The following is a 26,906-nucleotide window of genomic DNA, read 5'->3' on the forward strand; positions in this document are numbered from 1 at the left end:
GGTCTGAACTGGCTTTGCTGAAGACAAGATACTCAGCAATTTTAACTATGAATTGCCTAAGAACCACGGTTAAATCCTCATGGACAATGTCAAACATATCACTCTTCCACCACAGGCTACATGCAATGCCTTCACTTTACTCAGAAATTAAGGTGCAAGGCAACAGTATAAAATCCTAAAATAGATTTAAATCCCTATCCAAAAGTTAACCCAAATTCTTAAGACAATGGTTCCCAAAATTGTTCCACCACTTCTAGCAGCTCCCTTTGGCCTGGAGCAGTGAACTGAGGCCAGTGGGAGCTGCGATTAGCTGAACCTGCGGATGCGGCAGGTAAACAAACTGGCCCGGCCTGCCAGGGGCTTTCCCTGAACAGGTGGTGGAACAAGTTTGGGAACCACTGCCTTAAGAAATCGCAATTAAAAGTTAATGAATCCAGTCACAGAAAAACACACATACCTTTTCAAATCTTCTGTTTTATTTTTATTTACTCCCTTGTAATGCTATGGGTTGTTGAAATTTTTATCTTGTCAAATAAAAATACTACTCATGTAATTGGAGTATATGCACAATACACAGTTTTGGATAATTGCAAAAAGCTTCAGCTTTGCTTTGGTGTTTAATTAACCTTCAAAAGCCCTTTATTGTCTCAACAACTCCTTTACCTTGATCATTAGGCTTTCTATCCATCATCCAGTTCAGCCATTAAGAGACAGAATTGGGTTCGGCAGTACCAATAGTTATTTATAAAATTCACCTCTGTGGCATTTTTGTACTTGTGAATATATACATCATCACTGCAGAACAGATCCACAGGAACAATTTCACAGATGTTCACTTGGCAGGGTATTGCATCCCTTCGCTATCATAAATATACTGGCATGAAAGGATACACAGGGACCAGTTTTCACAGTGGATCACTTAACAGGATGTCCAAACAGTACACTAGGATACTCAAATCAGCACTTAGCCAAGTAAAATTGGCACTTATTTTTTTATAGGATTCATATAGCACCATATATGGACATGGGGCAAATCCTCAGCTATTGTAAAGTGTTCTGTCTCCACTGAAGTTAATGGATCTATGACCATTTAGAGCACTGAGGATCCTACTCCTGGTCTCTGCCCACAGGGTTTATATTATAAATTAAGATTAACTAGATAGGGATGATTAACTCTAGGGGCCAAGAAAATACAGCAGTAAGATTATGCAGTTACTTTGATGCATGCCTCATGGAAATTACAATATTTTTTCTGTAATAGGTAGTGTATAATACAATTCCTATGAAGGAAAGACTATCACCACAGTGCCAGTTTTTGACTCCAAGCAGTATATTATATGTTGGTGTCAACATTTTATTAGTTTCATGGAAGGCATTTTGAAGTTTCTTTACTATCCCAGTATACTATTCCTGATTATATTGGACATAATGGTATAGTCCTCTGGATAATACTTATATTACAGTATTCTGAAAAACTTCTAACACTTCATCTCATATGATATATTTTCCCTTTCAGCACAGAAGGAGACTTAAAACTCTAGGGTTGTAGACAAATTAACTGTAGTGGACTGTCGTTGAATCTATCCTGGGATAAGATTTTTAAATTGCCCCAAACTAGTGAAAGAAATGTCATTTAAAATTAAATTCTCCCCTGTGTATCAAAGCACTAAGAACCTGCTTGCTCAGTATTTTGACAGAAAAAATAGCTTTCAAAATGTAACTGTCTCCAGATGCAGAGAGTGTCTGTCAGAGGTTATAATGATCCACACTGATCAAGAGCTAGCAGTCTAACAAGTGTGAAGAAACAGTTAAACAATGTTTACAGGATGTCTGCAAACAGCTAACCCACAAATTGTTCCAAAGTTTTGTACAGTACCTTTTGATTGTGAAAAGAACAAAAATATGAATGACTTATTTTAATAAGGTGTCTGGGAGTAATGTTTATAAGATCATCTTCAACTATTTTCATGTGTTATATTCCTTAAACGTCTGTTCAGTAAATGACAAATTTAAGTCAATGTAGTAATGATATACTATTTATTAAAGGTCATATCCAGTTCTTGGTTGCTACTCATGCACAATCAAGGCTGGAATTTTGTTCTATATTTAACAATATATAACTATAAATTAATAACCAATTATAAAATATCATCTACCCAAAGGTTTTAGATTTACAGTAGACCTACTGAGGAAAAAATGGGTTTGTGCTTTTTTTTAAAATTCTTTTAAGATTCATAAAAAAAATCTAAATATTTTGTTTACTTTGTTTCAAAAGGGGGATTTTTCCTGTTCTGCTTATTATATTTTAACGTTAAAAAAATCTGTTCTTATGCACCATGAAACACTATGGAAGAATGGAGAAGTAGTGGAGATATGATATAATGAAATAAGAGGCTGGAAAATGACCAGTTTGTGCAGGGAAAGGATTTTTTTATTCAGATAATTTTAAACTATGTTTGTTTTTTTTGTTAACACTTACGTTTTAACAGTTCAATACCTAATAAATGCTTTGCAGAAAGGAAGTCTACTAAAGATTCAGCTTCTGCCTCTTAAGTAAAGGTGTCAGAAATCTCAATCCACTAGTAAGACTCCCCAAAAACTTCAAAACTTGTTGGCTTTGCAAGATGGAAAAGCCCAGCGCTGCTTCTTTGCCATTAATCTCCTACATTTTGACTGATCACTTAAATTTTTTTATATAGAGTTGTTTTGTCTATGTGGATTTCAAATAACTTTGGGCCTGATTCTGCAACCTTTATTCCCAAGGTCTATAGAGCTCTGTACAATTAGGGCATATCTACGCTTACCTCCGGAGTGATCGATCACTAGACACGATAAATCGACTCCCGCTGGAAAACGTGATAAATCGACCGTCAAGTGCTCTCCCATTGACTCCGGTACTCCACTAGAGCGAGAAGTGTAGGTGGAGTCGACTGGGGAACGTCAGCAGTTGACTTACTGCAGCGAAGACACAGCTGTAAGTAGATCTAAGTACGTCGACTTCAGCTACGCTATTCATGTAGCTGAAGTTGCGTAACTTAGATTGATTTCCCCTCCCCGCCCCCAGGGTAGACCAGGCCTTACCCCCACAAGATTATGAACCAGGTATTATCAACCTCATTTTACAGATGAGGAAAAGGAAACACAAAGAAGTTAAAAGAAAAGGAGTTCTTGTGGCACCTCAGAGACTAACAAATTTATTTGAGCATAAGCTTTTGTGAGCTACAGCTCACTGCATCCGATGAAGTGAGCTGTAGCTCACGAAAGCTTATGCTCACATAAATTTGTTAGTTTCTAAGGTGCCACAAGTACTCCTTTTCTTTTTGCGAATACAGACTAACACGGCTGCTACTCTGAAACCTGACAAAGGAGTTAAGTTCACCAAGCTTACTTCAATAATAAAAGTGAAAAACCAGAACACATACATATTGTTAATCAGCAAAATTATACAGCAAACGCTTCCAGATAATTACAATCCAGTAAAAAATTACCTTTAAAATTGGGACAACACTAAACATATTAATACTGACAGTTACCTTGGATTTATTTTTTAAACCTGACGCTAGTTTTTACTGTGTTTAACCAGTTTCAATCTAAACTAAAAACAAACAAAACATGTATAAAAGCCATGTTGTCAAAAAGAGACAGATAATTATCACACAGCAAGGCAATGGCCATTTACTTGTCCATTCTTGCCCTTCCTGGTCAAAGTAGCTCTGCTGGGGTTTCAGGTTTTCAGAATTTCATACAATATATTTGTATTGCTAAGAGTCATGGAAGGTACTATACAGACAATTAAGAATATCTTGCCAAGCTACCTTTACATTGTGGCCATATCTTGATTTTTTTTAATGCTTATTTCAATATCTTCTGAAGTTATTCGTATTTTACAGGGTATGTTCTCCATGTGATGAAAGGAATTATGACTGATATTTTCAAAGCAGTGAAGGGGATTTAGCCATACTTCTCCCATTAAAATTAATGGAAGGGTGTCCCTGAGACATTTCTAAAATACTAGAACTGATAGAAAAATGGGATTTACATGCCAGGGGGGAATTCCGATATTTCAATATTTGATGGTATTTTTTTCTTGAATCATGATGAAAAGCCAAATATCAAAACTTTTTGCAGAATGACAATTTTTGATCAAAATGAAATGTTTCCTCATTCCCGAATCAAAGTATTTTGCTTTGAAATTCCTGAACCAAAATGTTTTGTTGATTTGTTCCCCTCACCTCCATTACACATTTCTTTTACAGACTGTTCTTTGCATCTGCAGCTGATTTAAATAAAACTCTGACAGGAAAGTGTTTTATACAGATTTTTGCCAACTCTATACAATGCAAATAAATAATGCACTGGTGTAACCAAAACAAGTACTTACATGTTGAGTGGCAGAATGGAGATGCATTATGAAAGGCAATTAATAGGATAAGTAAGCATTATTAACATATAGACTCTACTGTTTGCTTTCCCTACAATACCCATCTTTTGCCCCTCGGTATGTAAGGTTACAATTATTTTGCACACCCACTAAATGCCCAACATTGCAAAGCACATTAATTTATTACTTACTCCTTCCCCCACCCCTAATCAGCTAACAGGCTATGAGTAAATTGCCATTTACTTTTCTGTTGTATTTGGCCCAGAAACTTCCATAAGAGCTGAAGCTGTTTACACCATGAGTGAATTTAGCCCATGAAGTCCCCAACCTTTCAAGGCTCTGAGCACTTCCATTCCCATTGTCTGAAATAGTATTTGTACTGCACTAGTTTGTGATTTAGCTTAAGCTTTGGAAGGTATTCTGAGCAGGTAATAAAGCCTTTGAAGCTGTTCAGAAGTTACCATTTCAAAGAGTCTATTACAGAAAGTTCAGCATGGAATAATTCTGGTAGAAGATAGGCAATGAAATCCCAGTTGGTATATCTAGAAACAGCTCAGGTGGGGGTTTGAGACCTGAGTGACATCTCTTTATTAGTGTTCTTTTTGACATAAAAATTTGGAGTATCTGAATTTATGGGTGAGTTATCAGGGGACGCATTGAAATAGATGGTGTGATCATCTGTGGCAGGTGATAGAAAGGGACTCAAATCAGAAACATACAACTGTCATAAAGCAAAATTTCACTAATGGGGGTTTGTGTCCATCCAGCAATTATATTATCAGCCAAAAATACTATACACAAGTGACAAAAAGCATGTGCTTGACAGAAATCCAAAAGTGAGTAAACCTTGTCTAAGAAATAGCCTGCCTACATTTTTACTCTAGTGTCAATCTGTTACCAATAATCAGAATTTGTAAACAATACTTATAAATTGACCTATTTTTGCCCCAGACATCTGCACCACGATGCTAGTCTCATTGTGCAAGTATGATGGAATGTGTACCTGAATTTTAACACAGAAAAAATTGTTCTCGTGTACATAGTAGCAATAAGTTGTAAAACAAGCAAAAAAAAATAGAATTTAATTTTAAAATAGGTAACTGTGGTATACTATCACTTCAGTTTCTGAAAACCTTGGATTGTCCATTGAACCAATATTAATAGAAGCAAAACCACACTCTAATCCCACTCTGCTGTGATCTTTAAAATTTAATACAAACAAACCACTGGGCATCTTTGTTACAAGTACACTTCATTTTGGTTCTACTCCTGACTCCACTGCAGTGTTTGAAACTGGCATGGATTTTAGTTACCTGCCTGTGACTTTGGTGGAAGATGGACTGAAACAGACTTCTAAAACTACTCAGACATATCAGCATGCTGGACTGACTGTGTTCACTTTATAATCATGTAGTAATTATTGCCCAGTGGCATTGACCAGCTATGCTAGTAAGTGGACAGGAGACACTGGATGTTAATTAGGCTACAACTTTATTCTTAAATGTCTGGAAGTATCTGGTAGATAACAGTGTACAGTGCAAGCAATTTCATAATAATTTCAATATATACCAGGGGGACTTCCGTCAGTCCTCCCTCTTACCCATCCTGGTCCCCAGCCAACTTGCTGCCTGCCACTTTGAATGAGGATTAAGAGTTGGCTATAAAGGAGGGCGGTTGGGTCCCTGCCATACTAGTCATAGGAATCCTAACTCTCTCCTCCCACCCCCACTCCAACCCTGGTTCCACTTCTTTAAAGAATACCTCATCTAAATCTTTTACCAGACCATTTTTTTCTGATCAATGTATCCTTTCCCTATGGCGTGCCAGCACTGGACAACTGCCGCATGTTTACATAATGAGTTGCGACATCATAGCTGAACTCCTTTTTCATTTTCTCCCCAATTAACCCCACTCTCTGAACCCACTATGGGGAAAGTGGGGGAAAAAACACTTCACCGAGGCCAATCTGGCAGCGAGGGAAAAATTCCTTCCCAGCCCCTTGAAAAAGGACCAACTACTGCAATGCCCCTGGCAGATCTGACAAATCCCAGTATTTCACCAATGCCATGAGTGGGAGGGTGGGTGCTGTTCCATCTGGTTCAGAGAAAAGAGGGCTTCTCCTGGACAAGCATGGACATAAATAGTCTCCACTCTCTTCTGGTCACTGTGGGGGATGGGTCAGCCTCCACAGGCTGATCTGATCTGCAGCTGCAGAAGAAAGTCTCTCCCTGGCACACTAGCCCTTAAAAGGCACACATCTTTTCCAACAAGCCAGATAATGGCCCTTACTGCTTAATGTGCGGTGAGGTCATTTGATTTGAATCCAGATCTTTACAGCTGCTTAAATAAATGTGCTTGTCAGTGTGTTTGAAGTTATAATGGTTGGCATTGCAAGAATCAATAAAGACCAAAGATATCTCGTTTGAACTGATGGTTCAGTTCATGGCGCTTTCCCCCCCTTTTTTTTGTTTCCCCTCATCCAGTTCTCTCTTATTAAGAATATACACTACTTCTTGCAGTGTAGTACAGATAGAGCACTGCATAGATATCTATACAAATGGAGGATGTGAAAATGAATATTGAGAAAGCCATGAAATAGTTACTTCTAGATAGCAAGATAAATAGGCATGGGTTTTTTCATGAAGCACTGTGATTGTTTGAGTCTTCCAAATATTTTCCGGAAACAGGCATTAATTAAGGAATATTTCCCAGCAAATGTATATATGTTTATGCACCTTGTCTTAACTGGATTGTTACCTCTTTGGGGAAAGATCTGCCTTTTACTGGGGGTCTTGTTCAGGATTGGGGCATTGTTATAGTAATTATAAACAATAATAACATCCTCTTAAAATGTGAATAGTTGAATGACGTGAGAAAGTGATACTGAGAAAAAGGCAGAAATATCTTGATTCTCAGCACTTCAGTTATTCCTCCCCCCATATACGAAGTTCCATCTTAGTTTCCATATTACTTTGTAGAAAGCAAAGACATTTTAATTGCTGATAGAGTTCACAGGCATTACATCAGTAAATATTTTTATAATAGAATAATGTGCTAAACTCACTAATTCAGAATCATACATTTTATTATGGGTCTAATCTGGAAGCTGAAGGCTAAAACAACTGGATATTCCTCCTTCAAGAATTCAAAGGCTTCATTTCAAGTGTAGCTGAAGCTACCCATGGAGACAAGTTGTGTGAAGCAATATCTTTTATTGGACCAACTTCGGTTGATGTAAAAGCTAAGCTTTTGAGCTAGACAGAGCTCTTTTTCAATCATTCGGTTAATTCCCTAGGTTGCAAGGGCTATGTTTCCATACAAAATAGAAGGAAGTCAATTCCATGGTGGAAGGGAAGAAGATACACTTACCTAATGCAGGTTTAGGAACAGTTTCTGAACTGGCCCTGCTTTTACCTAGTGGAAGCTAAAGGCAAGCTATTTGATCTGTAGCATGCAAAGACAATCATTGTACATATATATATATATATATATATATATATATATATATATATATATATATATATATATATATATGTCATTTTATTTACAACAGAATCACAAATAGACATATTTCATTGATTTGCTTGCATTTACACCTGGCATTGGGGTCAGAGATGTTATCAGACTTGAATCAAAGTGGAGCTAGGGAAGAATACTGTTAACATTACAAAAATAAATTCGTTAAATATGCTACCAGAGGGGAAGGGAAGGAGAAATTATCCATTTATATATATATATATATATATATATATATATATATATATATATATATATAAAAAACAAAAAAACAACAACACTACAGCCATACTTATCTCAAACATCAGCTACTGAATCAAGGGATGGCAAGAACAGGATTCTCAGTGAACTGATTTGTACTAGTTAATACTGTGGTGATGGCCAATCTTTAAATACAACAGGTAGGTGTTTATTAGAATCTCTGACTCTTGAGAAGCTAAAAGATTATACCAATGCCAAAAATGTCTTCCATACATTGGTGAAATAAACTTCACATTAGATATGGGAGAAACTTATTCAGATGCTAAGATCTAGAGAAGAGTGCATACCTACCTACAGGTAAGATAATCATTCCACTGCCCATTTACCGCAGCTATGTAGATTAATCAGTAATCCAGACACCCCCTCCCACCTCAAAAACTAAAAATTAAAAATTCAGATAGGAGGAGTTAGAAGGGATTTTTTTTTCTAAAGTGACAACATTTCTGAATCAAGATCTTAATTAAATTGGTCCATTTTTCCATTTCTTACAGGTATAAAAATATCCCTTTACCACTTTTCTAAAAATATCAACTATACACAATACTGGATACAAATATATTCCATAATTTTAAAAAAATGAAATGAGGACTGTATCAGTTTTTAAATCATAATTACTAGGTATGGCAACTGGTTCATCCAACTGGAGTCTGCAGACCACTTTTTGCTGCTTCAGCCATAGTGGTGAAGAATTTATTCGTCCAGAAAAATTAGTGCATCCTAATAGCTGTAGTCCAGGACTCTTTTAGGGCTCCCAGAAGTTATTTTTGACCAAACAAAACTTAACAAAAAAACAAATAAACCATTCTGTCCCCTAAATAGCTTTCCTATCGTTCTTTGTCAGATGCAGAGCTCGTTGCAAAACACCAGTTGTCTTTCGTATACATTTTTTAAAAAATATATTACTGAAAAAACTGTTTTCTCCACAAAAAAATAAAACTATCAATCAATGTTCATTTCTGAAAAATATTTTCAGTAAAAAAATGGAGATTGGTTTTAAACTTTCATTTTTGAAAAATGAAAACTTATCAACTTTTCTTTTGACCATCATTAATTAGGTAGGGATATTTGTAAATGTAACTAATCAGATTTTTAGAAGACCTCCAAGCAGAAAGAAATAAACCAGAAGATGCAGTAGTCTCTAAGGTGCCACAAGTACTCCTCATTGTTTTTGCTGATATAGACTAACACGGTTATCTCTCTGAAACCAGCCAAACTGCAGTTACGGCTAAGAATAAAGGGCTTGAGGCAAGTAGTGATGATTTGGTCGTATTGAGTACAAAGTTCTATACTCAGGAAGAAATTAACATTGCAGATGTAAAATGAGTGGGATGTGAACCAACAATGATCTTGTTTCCTAATCTGAAGTAGTAATATTAGAGATTGTTATGAAGTCATCTAGATGGTTTGGACTAGGAAGTGCAGTGCCCGTGAGAATATTCTTTTTTAAGAAGTGATAAGTAATATGGAAATGTCTGAACTATTGTGTAAGTAGTTGGTCTCACTCCCTCACTCTCACAAAAATATACACACACAGAGTCTAAACTTACCCTCTTCCTGGTGTTTGCTTTACTATTAAACTTAAATTACAACAAACAAACTCCCTGCCAAAGCTTGTGAATTGGCATATCTAGGGTGATTCCATAAGTGAATACCTTGTACTTAATGCTGTCTGCTTTTTTAAATCCTGGAAACTACCAAGTCTGTATTCCAGTGACAATATGCTGAAAAGCTCTGGATCTCTATGTAGGGTTCTAGGGATCTCTTCTTATTGTGATGCTTTTATAGACAGTATTATGTTTACTTTTCTAGCTGCTCCAAATCTATTAGATGAACGTTCAACTTTGTCTTTTTATAGTTTCTATCATAACTCTATTTATATGGCTAATGTATTATTTTTAAAGAAATACTTGAAATTTAGAATTATGAACTTGAGAAATGGACTGCATTAGCTTGATCAAAGTATTGTGTCACACTGAGATGAATATGAAAGTTCACTGACAGCATTGCGTGGGGATGCTTGCACTGTGCAAGCGTCCCCACACAATGCTATCAATGTACTTTCACCTTAATCTCAGTGTGACATGTATGGCAATTTCCAGCAATATCTTTGGGAGTGTTTACTATACTAAATTTATGTATCGCTATGGGTCAAGGATTGTATGTAATTCCATGAGGGAAGGGGATCACAGCCCTCAAAGAACTCAGAACAACAGGGAGTGATCAGGCAAATTAATTCAAGTAGTGACACTTCTCTAGACACACCCCTTGAACCCCGACCTGGGGTATTCTATCTGCTACCCAAAATCCATAAACCTGGAAATCCTGGGCGCCCCATCATCTCAGGCATTGGCACCCTGACAGCAGGATTGTCTGGCTATGTAGACTCCCTCTTCAGGCCCTACGCTACCAGCACTCCCAGCTACCTTCGAGACACCACTGACTTCCTGAGGAAACTACAATCAATCGGTGATCATCCTGAAAACACCATCCTGGCCACTGTGGATGTAGAAGCCCTCTACACCAACATTCCACACAAAGATGGACTACAAGCCATCAGGAACACTATCCCCGATAATGTCATGGCAAACCTGGTGGCTGAACTTCGTGACTTTGTCCTCACCCATAACTATTTCACATTTGGGGACAATGTATACCTTCAAATCAGCGGCACTGCTATGGGTACCCGCATGGCCCCACAGTATGCCAACATTTTTATGGCTGACTTAGAACAACGCTTCCTCAGCTCTCATCCCCTAATACTCTACTTGCACTATATTGATGACATCTTCATCATCTGGATCCATGGAAAAGAAGCCCTTGAGGAATTCCACCATGATTTCAACAAATTTCCATCCCACCATCAACCTCAGCCTGGACCAGTCCACACAAGAGATACACTTCCTGGACACTACAGTGCTAATAAGCGATGGTCACATAAACACCACCCTATACCGGAAACCTACTGACCACTATTCCTACCTACATGCCTCCAGCTTTCACCCAGACCACACCGCACGATCCATTGTCTACAGCCAAGCTCTATGATACAACCACATTTGCTCCAACCCCTCAGACAGAGACAAACACCTACAAGATCTCTATCAAGCATTCTTACAACTACAATACCCACCTGCGGAAGTGAAGAAACAGATTGATAGAGCCAGAAGAGTACCCAGAAGTCACCTACTACAGGACAGGCCGAACAAAGAAAATAACAGAACGCCACTAGCCGTCACCTTCAGCCCCCGACTAAAACCTCTCCAGTGCATTATCAAGGATCTACAACCTATCCTGAAGGATGACCCAACACTCACAGATCTTGGGAGACAGGCCAGTCCTTGCCTACAGACAGCCCCCCAACCTGAAGCGAATACTCACCAGCAACCACATACCACACAACAGAACCACTAACCCAGGAACCTATCCTTGCAACAAAGCCCGTTGCCAACTGTGCCCACATATTTATTCAGGGCCTAATCACATCAGCCACACTATCAGAGGCTCGTTCCCCTGCACATCTACCAATGTGATATATGCCATCATGTGCCAGCAATGCCCCTCTGCCATGTACATTGGCCAAACTGGACAGTCTCTACGTAAAAGAATAAATGGACACAAATCAGATGTCAAGAATTATAACATTCATAAACCAGTCGGAGAACACTTCAATCTCTCTGGACACTCGATTTCTGATCTCAAAGTGACTATCCTTCAACAAAAAAACTTCGAAAACAGACTCCAACGAGAGACTGCTGAATTGGAATTAATTTGCAAATTGGATACAATTAACTTAGGCTTGAATAGAGACTGGGAGTGGTTGAGTCATTATACTAAGTGAAACTATTTCCCCTTGTTTATTCCTCCCCCCTCCCCGCCCCCACACTGTTCCTCAGACGTTCTTGTTAACTCCTGGAAATGTGCTGGAAATGGCCCACCTTGATTATCACTTCAAAAGGTTTTCTCTCCCCCCACCCCACTCTCCTGCTGGTAATAGCTCATCTTAAGTGATCACTCTCCTTACAATGTATATTTTTTCATGGTCTGTGTGTATATATAAAATCTCCTCACTGTACTTTCCACTTTATGCATCCGATGAAGTGAGCTGTAGCTCACGAAAGCTTATGCTCAAATAAATTGGTTAGTCTCTAAGGTGCCACAAGTCCTCCTTTTCTTTTTCCAAATACAGACTAACACTGCTGCTACTCTGAAACTTCTCTAGAGGCATCACTATCTGGAAATATTTGCATATACTGGTTTAAACTGGATTTGCTAGAAACCAGCAGACAAAGAAAGGCAAGTTATTCAAAAGTCCTGTGTTTAAACTGACTCTGGGCTTTCTTGCTGTCCCAGTGGAGCCCCAGTCCTTCCTGGGAATGGTCGGAAGGTCTTGGCCTGTTCTGCGTGCTTGTTCTGAGCAAACAGCTGTTATGAAGTTATGACCACAGAAATCTCAATTGGTGGGGTTCGAAGGAGTATTAACTTGCCAGAACACTTTTTGGAGTTGGGGTGATCTCTTGTAAGCTTATAAGCATGCGTGTAGTTTTCTATTGTCACCAATGGTTTTTTTTTTATAATGTTTTTATCTTAACTGTGGCAATTACAACATTTTACAGCCTTACAAGAATAAGCAGAGTGCAGATGCATGCTGGGGAATAACACAGTGTAGGCAGAGAACAGTTTAACCTGGAAATACTCCAATATCAGCAGATGTGGGTCTCCACCCAAAAGACATGATGGCTGGGGAACTGGAAGCCTAAGAGTGGGTGCCCTGGCTGGATCATAAGGGGAAAATACAGAGCAGCTGCCCTGAGCTGTGACACTCAGTGCACCTGATCTCCCACTGCCAAGTTTGCAATGAGCAGAGACTGCCAGTCACAATAAACTGTATGCCTAGCTAATGAAACAATCATCAGAGTAACTTCATGAATTTCCTGAATCCAAATTTGAACCCATGTCCAGTGGACTAATCCATCACACTACCTACGCCACTCCAGTTTTCTTGTATATTGGCAACTTTTATGCCTTAACTCAAGTACTTTAATGCCTGTTGCAGTGTATCATATTCTATCACTTCAATTCTAAATTAATCTTCAAATGTAATCCCTCTAAGGAATGATCTGAAATTATGTTCTCTGGCACACTAGGGTGGTCACTTTGTTTGGGTAACTTCAACTGCCATTTTTTATTTTTTCATTAATTTGCCATCAGATGAGCAGACAAACTGCTCATGAATCTTGAAATATGAAACATGGTTTTTTTTCTAAAGTAAAGCCACTGACTTTATAATATGTTCCTTAGATTAGCTCTTTTCCTCAGAACGCCCCTTATAGGTAAAGTGATATTCAGCGTATTTCTGTATATAATTATGCAGGCAGATAATTCAGTTCTCACACTGTACTTCAGTTTTATAGCTCTGTCTAATTGCTTTCAATCTTAAAATGCTGAAGGCTAATTAAAATGGACAATTACTGTTGCTTTATTAATTCAGTTACAGCTATTTAAGCTTTGAAATATGTAAACTCTCCAAGAATTTGCCCTGCCTTAGGGTAGGTTTAGTAACTCCCATATATCCTGACTTGTATCTCTCTCTGGCAAAATATATAATTTTATACAATTATAAAAGTAAGAAAACAAGGTTTTGGCCACCCACCAAAAGTAGGTTGTCTAGTACAGGGGTTGGCAACCTTCAGCATGGCTCGCCGTTCCAGGCCAATGGGGGCTGTGGTAAGTGGCGGCCAGCACATCCCTTGGCCCACGCCGCTTCCCACAGCCCCCATTGGCCTGGAGCGGCAAACTGCAGCCAGTGGGAGCTGCAATCGGCCAAACCTGCGGACGCGGCAGTTAAACAAACCAGCCTGGCCCGCCTGGGGGCCTACCCTGGCAGGCCACGGTCCAAAGGTTGCCGATCCCTGAGCTATACAAAGAACCCATTGAGAAAGGGCTGTGGTTAAACCTATGAGTCAGTAGGACAGGTTGGCAACCTTCACCATGCAGACCATCAGTGTAATCCGCTGGCGGGCCGTTAGACATTTTGTTTAGTTGATCATCCACAGGCACAGCCCCCCACAGCTCCCAATGGCCATGGTTCACTGTTCCCAGCCAATGAGAGCTGTGGGAAGTGGCGTGGGCCACGGGGACGTGCTGGCTGCCACTTCCCACAGCTCCCATTGGCCAGGAAGGCGGACCATGGCAACTGGGAGCTGCAGGAGGCAGTGCCTGTGAATGGTCAGTGTAAACAAAATGTCTCGCAGCCCGCCATCAGAGTACCCTGATGGGCCACGTGCCAAAGATTGCTAATGCCTGGTCTAGTATATTAAATAGTTAATGTCCATCCAGCACCTTGAGCATAAGATGACATTTTCAAAAGCATTAGGAGCACAATGTGACTTGTGCTTCTTGGGCAATTTTGAAAATCCCACCCAAAACACACTATTTTGCATTAGATTTTTTCAAAGGGGTTTAGCACTATTTTGTCCAACAGACTAGGAATATATCACTAAGCACACAGGAGCATTTTCTTAGCTGTCCTTATTTGCCATGTAGATATTTCTCACCTTTATGCTCTTAGTTCATGGCATTTTGAGAAGTGCCAATATGAGCAGCAAACTGCTGAACTTTCCAGAGACCCAGCTCTAAAGGGAGTGGGGGAAGACAGAAGGTGACAAGTTTGTCCCTATGCACCTGTGTCTATGTCTAACAACTATTTCACAGTTTAGAAACCTCCATACATGTTGCAACTATGGGATTCACAAGGACATTCTCATTAGACTGAATGCTGAGGCAAAAAAACATTGGTCAAACACCTGCTCAAGCTTTCACTCTTTATTTTTAACTGAAATATTTAAGAGGCTTTGCTGGAAAGGCAGACACACCCAATAGCCACCATATCCTTTTCTCCTTGCCTCCTGGTGCACTTGGCTCTATTCTTTCACTCTCCCTGACACCATAAACTTCCTCTTGCTTCTCCACATGAACCGTATAAAGCTTGAAGCTTCCTCTCTTATAGGCAGGAGAATTTTCTATAAGTTTAATCTCACGAGTGAACTCCCAATTCATCCTACTTCAATTATGGGTAAAACTAGAGCAGGGTGACTTTTTTTTTTCACTGAAAACTGAAGATTCATGTAGACTGCAACATTTTGTAAGTTTGTGTTGATTTTGCCCAATTGTTTCAGTCAAGAAAAATAAACTAACAAATTCTGAAAAAAATCAAAATGTTTCAATTCAAAATGACCTTGTTTTGTAATGTCCTTCAACAAATTTTAAACAACCATTTTTAGGCTCAAAATCAAAAGTAACTTTAATATGCTTTGGAGCAGGAGAACTGGAATGTGAGTATGCCATCTTCCAGGTTAGTGCTTTAACCCCACCTGGCTATTGGATCCTTCTCATGTGCTATCTGTCCTAACAAATATTTCTTAATTGATACACAGTGGAACAGTTTCTACAGGTGAGTTTGAGAGAAAAGTACCTCACAATAGCTTATAGCTCACTGGTTAGGGTATTTTCTTGGGAGATGGCAGATTGAAATGAAAATGTCTTCTCTGCAGCAAACAGAGGTGGGAATTAAAGCTGGGTCTCCTACAGCCTAGGTGAGTGACCTAACAACTAGGCCAGAGGTTCCCAAACTTGGTTTGTGGCTTGTTCTGGGTAAGCTTCTGGTGGGCCGTGAGACACTTTGTTTACCTGAGCATCTGCAGGTACGGCTGCTCACAGCTCCCAGTGGCTGCGGTTCACCGTTCCCAGCCAATGGGAGCTGCAGGAAGCAGTGCGGGCCAGGTCACCACTTCCCGCAGCTCCCATTGGCAGGGAACGGCGAACCGCAGCCACTGGGAGCTGCGAGTGGCTGTATCTGCAGAGGCTGAGGTAAACAAAGCATCTTGCGGCCCACTGGGCGCTTACCCTGAACAAGCCACAAGCCAAGTTTGGAAACCCCTGCTCTAGGCTAAAAGTTAGATTCTCAAAGTGGAGGTTGTGAGCCCACAGGGGATCACAAGATGGTTACATGGGGGTCACGAGATGTCAGTTCCATGGGGCTGACAGCCCTGAGCCCTCATTAAATAAAATTATATCCCCCCCACTCCGTGTTTTTAATTTATAAGGGGAGGTCACACTCAGGGGCTTGCTGTGTGAAAGGGGTCACTAGTACAAAGAGTTTGAAAACCACCACCACCTTTGCCTCCACCTGTTTTGAGTGGGTTTAGGCCTGCTCAGAGTAGGCCTACCAGGTTGCCCCCCCAAAACAAGATAAGTGTGGAATACCTGGTTTATGAATCCTTTTGGGGCTTAGCTGTGAATTAGGTGCCATGTAGCTGAGTGGTGTCAGGACTAAGGTGACAATGTGTATACCCCACCACTGAAAGTCAAGCAACGCAGGCACTTTAATGGTGGAAACTTAGACACTTGGGGTATTTAGGTGCTTACAGGGGTAGGGGGAAGTGGAGCAGAAGTCTTGTGAATGTCCTAAATGTCTAACATTTAAGCCCCTAAAGTCCTTTGTGAATCTAGACCCAAGTCCTCAAAGATATTTAGGCACCTGCCTCACATTGACTGCAATGGAAGATAGGAGTCTAAATTCGTCTGAAGGTCTGGACCAAAGCCCTTAGTTCTCTATAATAAGGTCTTGATTTCAAGATTTGGAGTGGGCAAAGTGCCACTTAAAGAAAGTGAAGGAAGAGACAATCTCCTGCAGAAGGAAGAGTTCATGTGGTAAGCCCTGGGTGCCATGGCTGGGTGGAAAGCCCCAGCTGGAAGTTGTGTTTTCCTTTTGTGGGTGTGTGGTCATTTGGACAATAAATGGAGCCCAGAACTACAGATTAAATTTGTGTGGCTGATAGTCCCCCCAGGCTGGTGAGGAAGCAAGCACCATTTTTCTGTGGTGACAAGTTCTTAAATTTGCCAGCTTCAGAACCAGAAACTATGAATAATTGTGTTGTTCCTTTTGATTTTGGCTTCAAGAACATAAGATAAGAATGGCCATGTTGTGTCAGACCAAAGGTCCATCTAGCCCAGTATTATGTCTTCCAATGGTGGCCAATGCCAAGTGCTTCAGAGAGAATGAACAGAAGAGGTAATCATCAAGTGATCCATCCTGTGTCGTCCATTTCCAACTTCTAGCAAACAGAGGCTACACCATTACCGCCAGGATGGCCCAGTGCTTGGATGAGATTATCTTATTGATGAAGAACAGACGGCTGAAGCTGAACCCAAGCAAACAAAAGTGATGCTGGTGGGCAGAGGCAAGTATTTTAAGCAGTTTTCAGTCATAGCACAGTCTCCTTTGACTGAACGTTCACATGCAAAATTGGTTAATTTGGTCCATAGTCTAGGAGTACTCTTGGATTCCTTGTTGATGCAGAGTTTTCATACTGCAATAGAAATGACTAACACTTTATACTGGACTAATACTTCTTCTTGGCTAGTGAACTCCATTCCAGGCTGGTGGAAGAAGACATGGCCTCAGTTATTTCTGCCTTTCTCACTTCTCAGCTGCACTACTTCAATACCATAAACCTGGGCATGAAACAGTCAACATGTAGGAAACACCAACTAGTACAAAACCTGCAGCATGTTTCCTTAACAAAACAGGCTACTATGAGCACATCAAACATGGTTTTGGTAATTAAATATTCATGGTAAATAGGCCCAATGGCCTGTGATGGGCTATTAGATGGGGTGAGATCCGAGTTACCCAGGAAAGAATTTTCTGTAGTATCTGGCTGATGAATCTTGCCCATATGCTCAGGGTTTAGCTGATTGCCATATTTGGGGTCAGGAAAGAATTTTCCTCCAGGGCAGATTGGAAGAGGCCCTGGAGGTTTTTCGCCTTCCTCTGTAGCATGGGGCATGGGTCACTTGCTGGAGGATTCTCTGCTCCCTGAAGTCTTTAAACTACGATTTGAGGACTTCAATAGCACAGATATAGGTGTGAGGTTTTTTTTGTAGGTGTGGTGGGTGAAATTCTGTGGTCTGCGTTGTGCAGGAGGTCAGACTAGATGATCATAATGGTCCCTTCTGACCTAAATATCTATGAATCTATGAATCTATGAAACCTATCCTCTTTACACTGGCTCCCTACAGAATTTCAATGCAATTTAAAGATCTCATTCCTTATCTTCAAAGGGCTCCATGGATACTGAAAAGACCATTTAAAGCTCTGGGACAAAGACCATGGTCAACAACTTCACTCGTCTGGCACAATGGAACTCTCAACAATGAGTAAAGGTTATTTGTGTAGAATACAGAACCTTCTCTTGAGTGGTCTGAGACTGTGGAATGAACTTCCCTAGAAACTAAGGGATATCACAAACCTCACCAGTGTTCACTCTAAGTGCAATGCACGTTTCATTGACCTTGCCTTCTCTAATATTAACACATAATAACAGGTATATTTAACAAAAAACAAAACAAACAAAATCCCTACCACAATAAGAAACTCAACTCCACATGTTTCTGCCTCTGTGGAGAGGATGAGTGAACAAATATGTGATGGATGTGTAGTCACACTGCTTAATGAACTCTTGGAAGGCCCTCAGATATTGCAGCAATGAACACTGTGCAAAAATCTATATAAATTAGAATGAAATAGGTTGTTACATTTTTCCATAACAAAAATTCTATTTTGGTCTGTATGGAAAACAATTGCAATAGATGTTAAGTGGTTTGAAGCCATCCCAACTTTCATAAACTTCATATGTATATAGGAAATATAAGTTCAAACAGTGGAGAATACATTTTTTTTAAACCATTGGCAAACTTAAGATGAGAAGATCGTTTATATCAGATCAACACTTGATTTTGTAGCACGGATTTTTGCAGTTTCCCAATCCAAATGAACACTTCTGAGAGTCAGAGAAAGCTTAATAATCTGACACTGTGAGATGATATATCACTGAATATTTCTGAAATCTGGTGATCACATAGTCCATAATATGTGCTTTTGACATAAATGTTTTTCATTTCATTTTTAGCTTAAAAACTGTCTTTCAAAAGAGACTTCATATTATTTTCCTGAAATTAAAAATTGAGAGAAAGTTAGGCTTGCTGGACATATCCAGCCCCTCTGCAAAGGGCCCTATATATAACAGAAATTATAAGAAAAGCTAGAGCTTAGTGGTTAGGACAATAGTCTGGGACTTGGAAGACCTAGGTTCAATTTTGTGCTCTGATGACTTCTTTTGTGACCTTATGAAAGGCATTCAGTTTCTTTATATCTCAGTTCCTCACCCTGTAAAATGGGGATACTCTTCCTCACAGGAGGGTAGTTGGGATAAATACATTAAAGAGTCCCCAGTAAGAGTGAACCACATAAGTACCTTAGATAGAAGTGGGGTTCTGCTGAGCAAGGAGGAACAAAACTATGATCTTACACCAGGTGCGTACACTTTGGAACCCAACTTCACAGGGGTTTATTGTGTGGGACATGCCAGCTGAGAACAATAATCTGAGACAGGGTGGGGGCATGATAAGTATATCTGCTTTTATCTGATAAATTTGCATTATCTGGATGAATTAATAATTTTGCTCAGTAACAATTGAGGATACAACAATATTGCCAATCCCAAGAATTAAAAAATAATGAATTGTTCCCCCCCACATCCAGCACCACTTCTGTTCCTCCTGCACTGGGACAGCATCTTCAGCAAGACCCTCTTCTCCCTTTTCCCAGGTGGGAGATGTGTTCATCTACACGGGTTCTTCATCATCCCCTCTCCTCCACCCAGGCAGAGCATCCCAGTGATGGAGATGGGAGGAGGGGACACAGAAAGCAGATTCACCCATTTTTCAGAGGAGAGAGTGAAGACACCCTGAGCTTCTGGGCTCTTTCTGTTCCTCCTTCCTCCCCTCTTTTGAGAATGGTGTTGGCTGATCCCTCCCCCCCCCCAACTCATTGCAGCTCCTGAGGGGAGGGGTAGGGTGACCAGACAGCAAGTGTGAAAAATCAGGACAGGGGGTGTGTGGTAATAGAAGCCTATATAAGTAAAAGACCCAAAAATTGGGACTGTCCCTATAAAATCGGAACATCTGGTCACCCTAGGGAGGGGTGAGAACTCCACTTGACTCCTGCAGGAGCCCTGATTGGCTGCTCTTCCCCAGGAGGCAGGCAGGTGGGGAAGACAGCCAATCAGAGAAGGATTTCCATCACACAGTCCTGAAATATGTTACCAAGATGGAGCTTGTTGCATCACCCCAAGACTGTCTCCACCCCAGCCAAGGTTGCGTTACTGACAAGGAAATCACTAGAACTGGCAACACTGATCATTTGCTTGAAGAGGGTGCAACAGGCTTCCCTGAGAGGATGGTGATGGCATGAGACTTTCTTCTACACTCAGTTTTTGCTGGATACCATTGGTATACTGGCTGGTACTGCTGTGTTTGTGCTGTATAACAGCCACTGGGACTGCTCAATCCACATGTTGAAATGGGAGGATTTGTTTTCCGGCGTATTGTTAGATTTCCATCTTTATTCAGTGGAGGAAAGAAGTGAGTTTTTAAATAGCTGTTCTAAGCTTAATGTTTGCTGAAGTTATTGCAAATCTTTTAAAAAAAAATATTGCTATGGTAAGGAAACTCTTTGAAATGTAGTTAGCCATCCAGAACGCCTGTATGATTCAGTGAGGGTTGCTCTTCACTTCATTTTATTTTAGGGGGGTCCATGGGGTCTTGTTCTTAAAACATTTTGGAAAGTCTAACTTTACACATACCTGTTATTTTACAACTTTAAGGAATCTGACAGCTATAGCATTTTTGGAGTCAAATTCTTGAGACCTTTAGTTTTTCTGCTCTCCTAGACTTTAGCAGATCTTCTCAAACATAAGTGGCATGATGTTCCTCTACCTTTACACAAACTAGTGTTGGCTATAGGTCTCTCTCTAACTGCCAGTAAAGCATCTGTACCGCCAAACGTTACAATTGTGTTCTGCAGCTGTACAATGGCCATCCGTTCAGCTCTAGTTTCTGTTGATTCCTCCTAGAGTTGGGGGCACTGCAGACAAAGCCAAAGTTCTCTGGGCTGACTCATAGGGCCTTCCCTTTTCTGTCAACCACCACTACCCTCCTAAATTGTCACTTTTGGGAGCTACAATTTTATTTTATTGGGAAGATACTGTGTTACACTCAGGGTACTACAGAATACATTTGTTTTTGCCTCCCTTGGGCAGAGGAAAGAACCTTTAGTGTGTTTAAATTTAGCATCCATGTATAGATGTTGGCATTTCCCCCCTTGTTGTCTGAACTGTTCTACAAAGTCCAGCAGCTGCAGAGAGCATAATTTCTGGTAAATAACACAAAAAAGGTGAAATAATTGATGCCACTGATTAAACATTTGCTGCTTTTTCTCATTTATATTGGCAGAATTAACACCTTCAGTGGCTGGAATCCCTTATCTGTGCAAAATTATATCAACCTCATCACAACAATTTACAAATGTAGGATAAACAAGCTAAGTTGTGCCATGGCTCAGGTGCACAGGACTCTTTCTCATCACTGTGCAGTGACTCAGGCTATTCCCTCTGTTGACATGGGAAATAATAATTAAATTACTTCTAAATATGTGTGGAAACTGGCAATTTGATAAGGGGAAAAATAGAAAAAGGAGGTTCACTACTGAGTCATACCCATAACTAATTAAACCTACTCTTTTAGGACTTGATCTAACACTCAGTGAAATATTTCCATTTACTTCAGTTGGTGCTAGGTTGACCCCCAAGGCGGTGTAAACTTAATTGTACTCCTTATAAATGGGGGGAATCCAGTTATTTTTTCCTAAATGCAAATATATGAAACCAGCCCAGGAACTTACCACTGGGAATGGAACTGGTGATGGAATTTGTCAAGGAGTAACCATGTTAATAAAGTCTCGCAGCTACAGTAACTTCGACTCTGATTGTATCACTATTGCCAACTCTCGCAATTTTTTCCAAGGCTTTGTCTACACTTCAGGGGGAGATCAATGTAAGTAACATAGCTGAAGTTGACATACTTAGATCTACTTACTTCAGGGTCCACACTACACTCTGTCGATGGGAGACGCTCTCCCACTGACTCCCCTTGTGCTTCTCATTCAGGTGGAGTACAGAAGTCATCAGGAGAGCGATCTGTGGTCAATTTAGTGGGTCTCCACTAGACCTGCTAAATTGACCACCGATGTTTCAATCACTGCGCGTAGATCCCCTGGTAAGTGTAGACAAGCCCTAAGTAATGGGATTTCAGCAGGTTCTGGAACTAGTATTGTGATGATGCAAGAAGCTCCAGCTCCCTTGCAAAGTTCAGCCCTGCTAGAAGTTGGCAGAGTCTTTCCTCTCCACTCACCATTCTCATAGGAGGGAACAAAGAGCCCAGGAGCCCCGCCCAGCTCTACTCCTGCCCCCCACCCTCCTGTGAGAAAAACAGATAGGATTGTACCTCTTCTCCATGCTTCAGTACCTGGCCTGTGAGGGGTGGGATGGTTGAAGAACCTTGGAGCTATCCAAATAGCCTGGGAGAGAACAGAGGGGACCCTGCTGCAGACCTCCCTCCCACATTTGCTGGCAGGGGGGTAAAGAACCCTAGGAGGAGCAGAGGTGAGGCTGGATGGGACTGAAATAAGAGGGGCTGAACTGATGGGAGCTATGGGCTCATGGGAATGAGAGAGGCTGATGTGGTCGGGTTGATGGCTGGTGGAACTGCAGGACAGGATTAAATGATGGGCAGGGGCCAGGCAGATATGGAGGTGACAGCTCCTTCAGCAGGGGCCAAAATCACCTTACCCAGTTCATTTAGGATAGAGGGCAACACTACTGAAACATGGACACTCAGGGTGGTCGGGGGAGTTCAGCACACAAAGACAGGCCAAAATATCACAGTATAACCTTTTTAAAAAGATCTCATTGGATTTTTGGGAGTCCAGCTCATGATTTTTGATCTCTTGAGGTTGGCACTACTTCATACATCTCTAGTTATCACCTTTCACGGTTGCTCAAGATGGGTAGGTTCCAAGGGGATCATTCCCTCACCTTTGTCTACCTGCACACCAGGTAGTCAGTCATTTAACCAGGTACCCTCTTCACTTTCACATGTCATCAGGCTGTGAAGAGATCTATAGCTATTCCTGCTGCTAGTGTGGGCTCAGCACAGCCCTCGTCCTATCTCCTCCATCTCATCGCAGCACCTACTCATTTTATTTTTTTGATCCTCCTACTTTACTGCCAAAAGTCACGCTCCTTTCCCGTTCACCGCCCACCGAACAGTGATCTTTCAAGATGGCTGCATTAGCACTTCTGGTGTGAATGTTTATACACAGATATACAAGCAGAAGTATTTTGCAGCACTTCCTATTTCTATGAAAAATATCCACAAGATTTTGTAGGTCTGAATAAATGTTTGTGGAAAGTACATTTAAAAAGAAATCGCAAATGGCATTTAAGCAAACTATCAACATTTCTGCTCAAAAATATTCACCTGTACATTTTGAAATATTTACTCAGCTTACAGTAATGCTTTCTATATAATTTTTCAGGGCAAGTAATATGCCAGACTAACTGAGAGCATTAATTGTTATATTTCTGGTGGAGTTAATCAAATGATCACTTGCAAATATTTATTACAAATGTACTACCTTATAGGGTGACCAGGTGTCTGGTTTTCGACTGGAACACCCAGCCGAAAAGGGTCGCAGGCAGCTCTGATCAGGGCCATTAAAAGTCCGTTCGGCGGTGCTGCAGGGCTAAGGCAGGCTAGTCACTACCTGTCCTGGCTGGCACCATGCTTCACCCCGGAAGTAGGGTGACCAGGGGTCTGGTTTTCGACCAGAACACCCGGTCCAAAAGGGAGCCTGGTGGCTCCGGTCAGCACCGCCGACCAGGCTGTTAAAAGTCCGGTTGGCGGTGTTGCAGGGCTAAGGAAGGCTAGTTCCTACCTGTCCTGGCTGGCACCGTGCTGCATGCTGGAAGCGACCAGCAGGTCTGGCTTCTAGGCAAGAGGGCCACAGGGCTCTGTGCACTGCCCCTGCCCTGAGCACTGGCTCTGCACTCCCATTGGCTGGGAACCAGCCAAGGGAAGTGGGGGGGGGGGTACCTGTGGGCAAGAGCGGAACTTGGAGCCTCCTGCCCCCCCTGCCTAGGAGACAGACCTGCTGGCCACTTCCGGGGCATGCGCAGTGCAGTGCCAGGACAGGCAGGTGGCCTGCCTTAGCCCCCCTGCTGCATCACTGACCAGAAGCCACCCAAGGTAAGCTCACGCCCCAACCCTGAGCCCTAACCCCCTGCCCCAGCTCTGAGCCCCCAAAACCCAGAGCACCCTCCTGCACCCCACACCCCTTATCTCCAGCCCCACCCCAGAAACTGCACCCCCAGCCCAGAGCCCTCACCCCTCCTGCACCCCCATCCCCTGCCTCAACCCACAGCCCCCTCCCATGCTCCAAATCCCTCAGCCCGCCCCCCAGCCTGGAGCCCCCTCCTATACCCCAAACCCTTCTCCCCCTCCCACACCCCAACCTCCTGCCTCAACCCGCAGCCCCTTCCTGCAATCCAAATCTCTCAGCACCACCCCCCAGCCTGGAGCCCCCTCCTTGACTCCAAACCCCTCATTCCCAGCTCCAACCAGAGCCCTCACCCCCTCCTGCACCCCAACTCCCTGTCCCAGCCCAGAGCCCCCTCCTGCACCCTGAATCCCTCTTTCTTGCCCCGACTAGAGCCCACACCCCCAGTTAGAGCCCTCACCCATTCCCAGATCCCAACCCCCTGCTCCATCCCAGTGAAAGTGAGTGAGTTTGGGGGACAGCGAGTCACCAAGGGAGAGGGAATGTAGTGAGTAGGGGTGGGGCCTTAGGGAAGGGGCAGGCCAGGGGCAGGCTTCAGGGAATTGGTAGGGCTAGGGTGTTCAGTTTTGTGGATTGGCAACCCTATCTGGCTATCAAATTACTCGTGAACCGATCCTGAATGAATTCAGTATTCCAAAGGATCTGAAAGATAGTTTGGACAGAAATTTTCAGCAGATGGACTCTTCATGAAAATGTCTGGAATTATTTTGTTATCAGCAAGTGGTTGCGTAATTGGTCACTCAGGTTACATGGTATTTCTGTTCTCTGACTGAATAACTGACTGCACAGAAGCTTTTGAGAATTATCTTCCATGATGACATCTTAGAAAATGTTTGCTGGAATGCTAGTTTCTTCTTTGCAAAGTCTGCCACATCTGGTCCAGCTGAAAGGATTGGAGGGAGCATCCTAACACCTGAAATAGAGCCAGGTTAGAACACAGTAATGCTACTTCCACATTCACAACTTCTTCCTATCTACTGACGCTGCTCATTATTATTATTATTATTTAATTGAATCATTCATCCCCCCATCTCTTCATCATCAAACCCCAACTCTTCGTGTCACAGCCCGCAAAGAGAATTTAAACTGACAGTGGGAACAATTCTGCTCCATTGTTGTGAATATATAATTACTTGCCCCAAATTTTGTGAAAGTTTTGAGATTCTTGAGTATGCGTACCTAGGGGTTGTCCAAATATTTAAACAGACAACTCATCACTTTTACTCATTATAGGAAATTAAAGTAATAAATAAATAATAAAAATGACTATTTGATCATTTTGTAATCTGAGGCCATCTCTTCCTCTGTGCTGTAATATTTTAAAATACATGCTTTCACCCCCTCTCCCTGCAATTTCTTTTTTTCAATTAATTCTGAAAAAAATATTCTTAATATAAGAGTGTTCATGTCTTCTCAAGTCATGAAAACTCTTAAGAATGCTATCCTTAAGGCTGAACTTTATTATTTTGTTCACATGGGGTAAATAATACATTTAATATTCTTATCTTCAGCAAGCCTGCTAATTTTCCAAATAGCACACTAGCACAGCATGATTTTTTTCCTGTTATATATGAATCACATTCTCCCAAAGTCATCTGTTGCCTGTAGCAAAGGTTACTTTAACCACAATTTGCAGTGATATATTCCAACCATAATTTTTCATCAATTCAAACAGAGTAATTCTACTGTCTGAGAACCATGATATCCCCATGACCTTTCCATCTTCTGTTCTTTATTCCCTACTCACTGATGATTTTCATGCAATTTGATGTAGTTTAGACTTCATTATTCTACGTGATAGCTCTACTTCATTACACAATTTTTTCTTATATTGAATGAAGATTATATGTGACTCAGGTTTTGGCTGCAATATGTAGCTGTGTGCTACTAACTAACTCTCAAAAGAAGAAATGTGTAGGCAGGTGAGAAGCAGAGCGAGTGACACATAATTCCAAATATGTATATTTTGGATCTCTCACCTGCGGGGTAAAAATACAGGCCTGACTGGAACTTCTCCCCCTTACTAACACAGATGTCCACTTACTCACCAGTGTGAGTAATGCTTCCACAATAGGTTGTACGATTAAATTGAACAATCCTTTAAAATGTAATTAGCTTTAAAAGGTCTGTGCTGACAACAGGTCCTATTCAAATACATGAAAACGAGGTGGTCTTTGCAACTGAAAGAACCAATTTTTTCCAAGCAACTGATGTAATCACTTTGCTAATGTTTCATCCTCATGCAATACAGTGAAAACATACTGAAAGTGCTTTTGCAAATCCCATCCATTATGTCTTCAATAAAATAAATAGTACTATATTTTACTGAACATTTACAAAATAACAAAATAGTTATAGAAAATATTACATATGTGTAATATGGCTCTGACAGCTTCCCTTGGGGACCCCTTATTTCTTCATTTTCTGTCATTTAAGTGTTTAAAGTTGTAA

Source organism: Chelonia mydas, chromosome 1 (genome assembly GCF_015237465.2).
Source record: "Chelonia mydas isolate rCheMyd1 chromosome 1, rCheMyd1.pri.v2, whole genome shotgun sequence".
Lineage (NCBI taxonomy): Eukaryota > Metazoa > Chordata > Testudines > Cheloniidae > Chelonia > Chelonia mydas.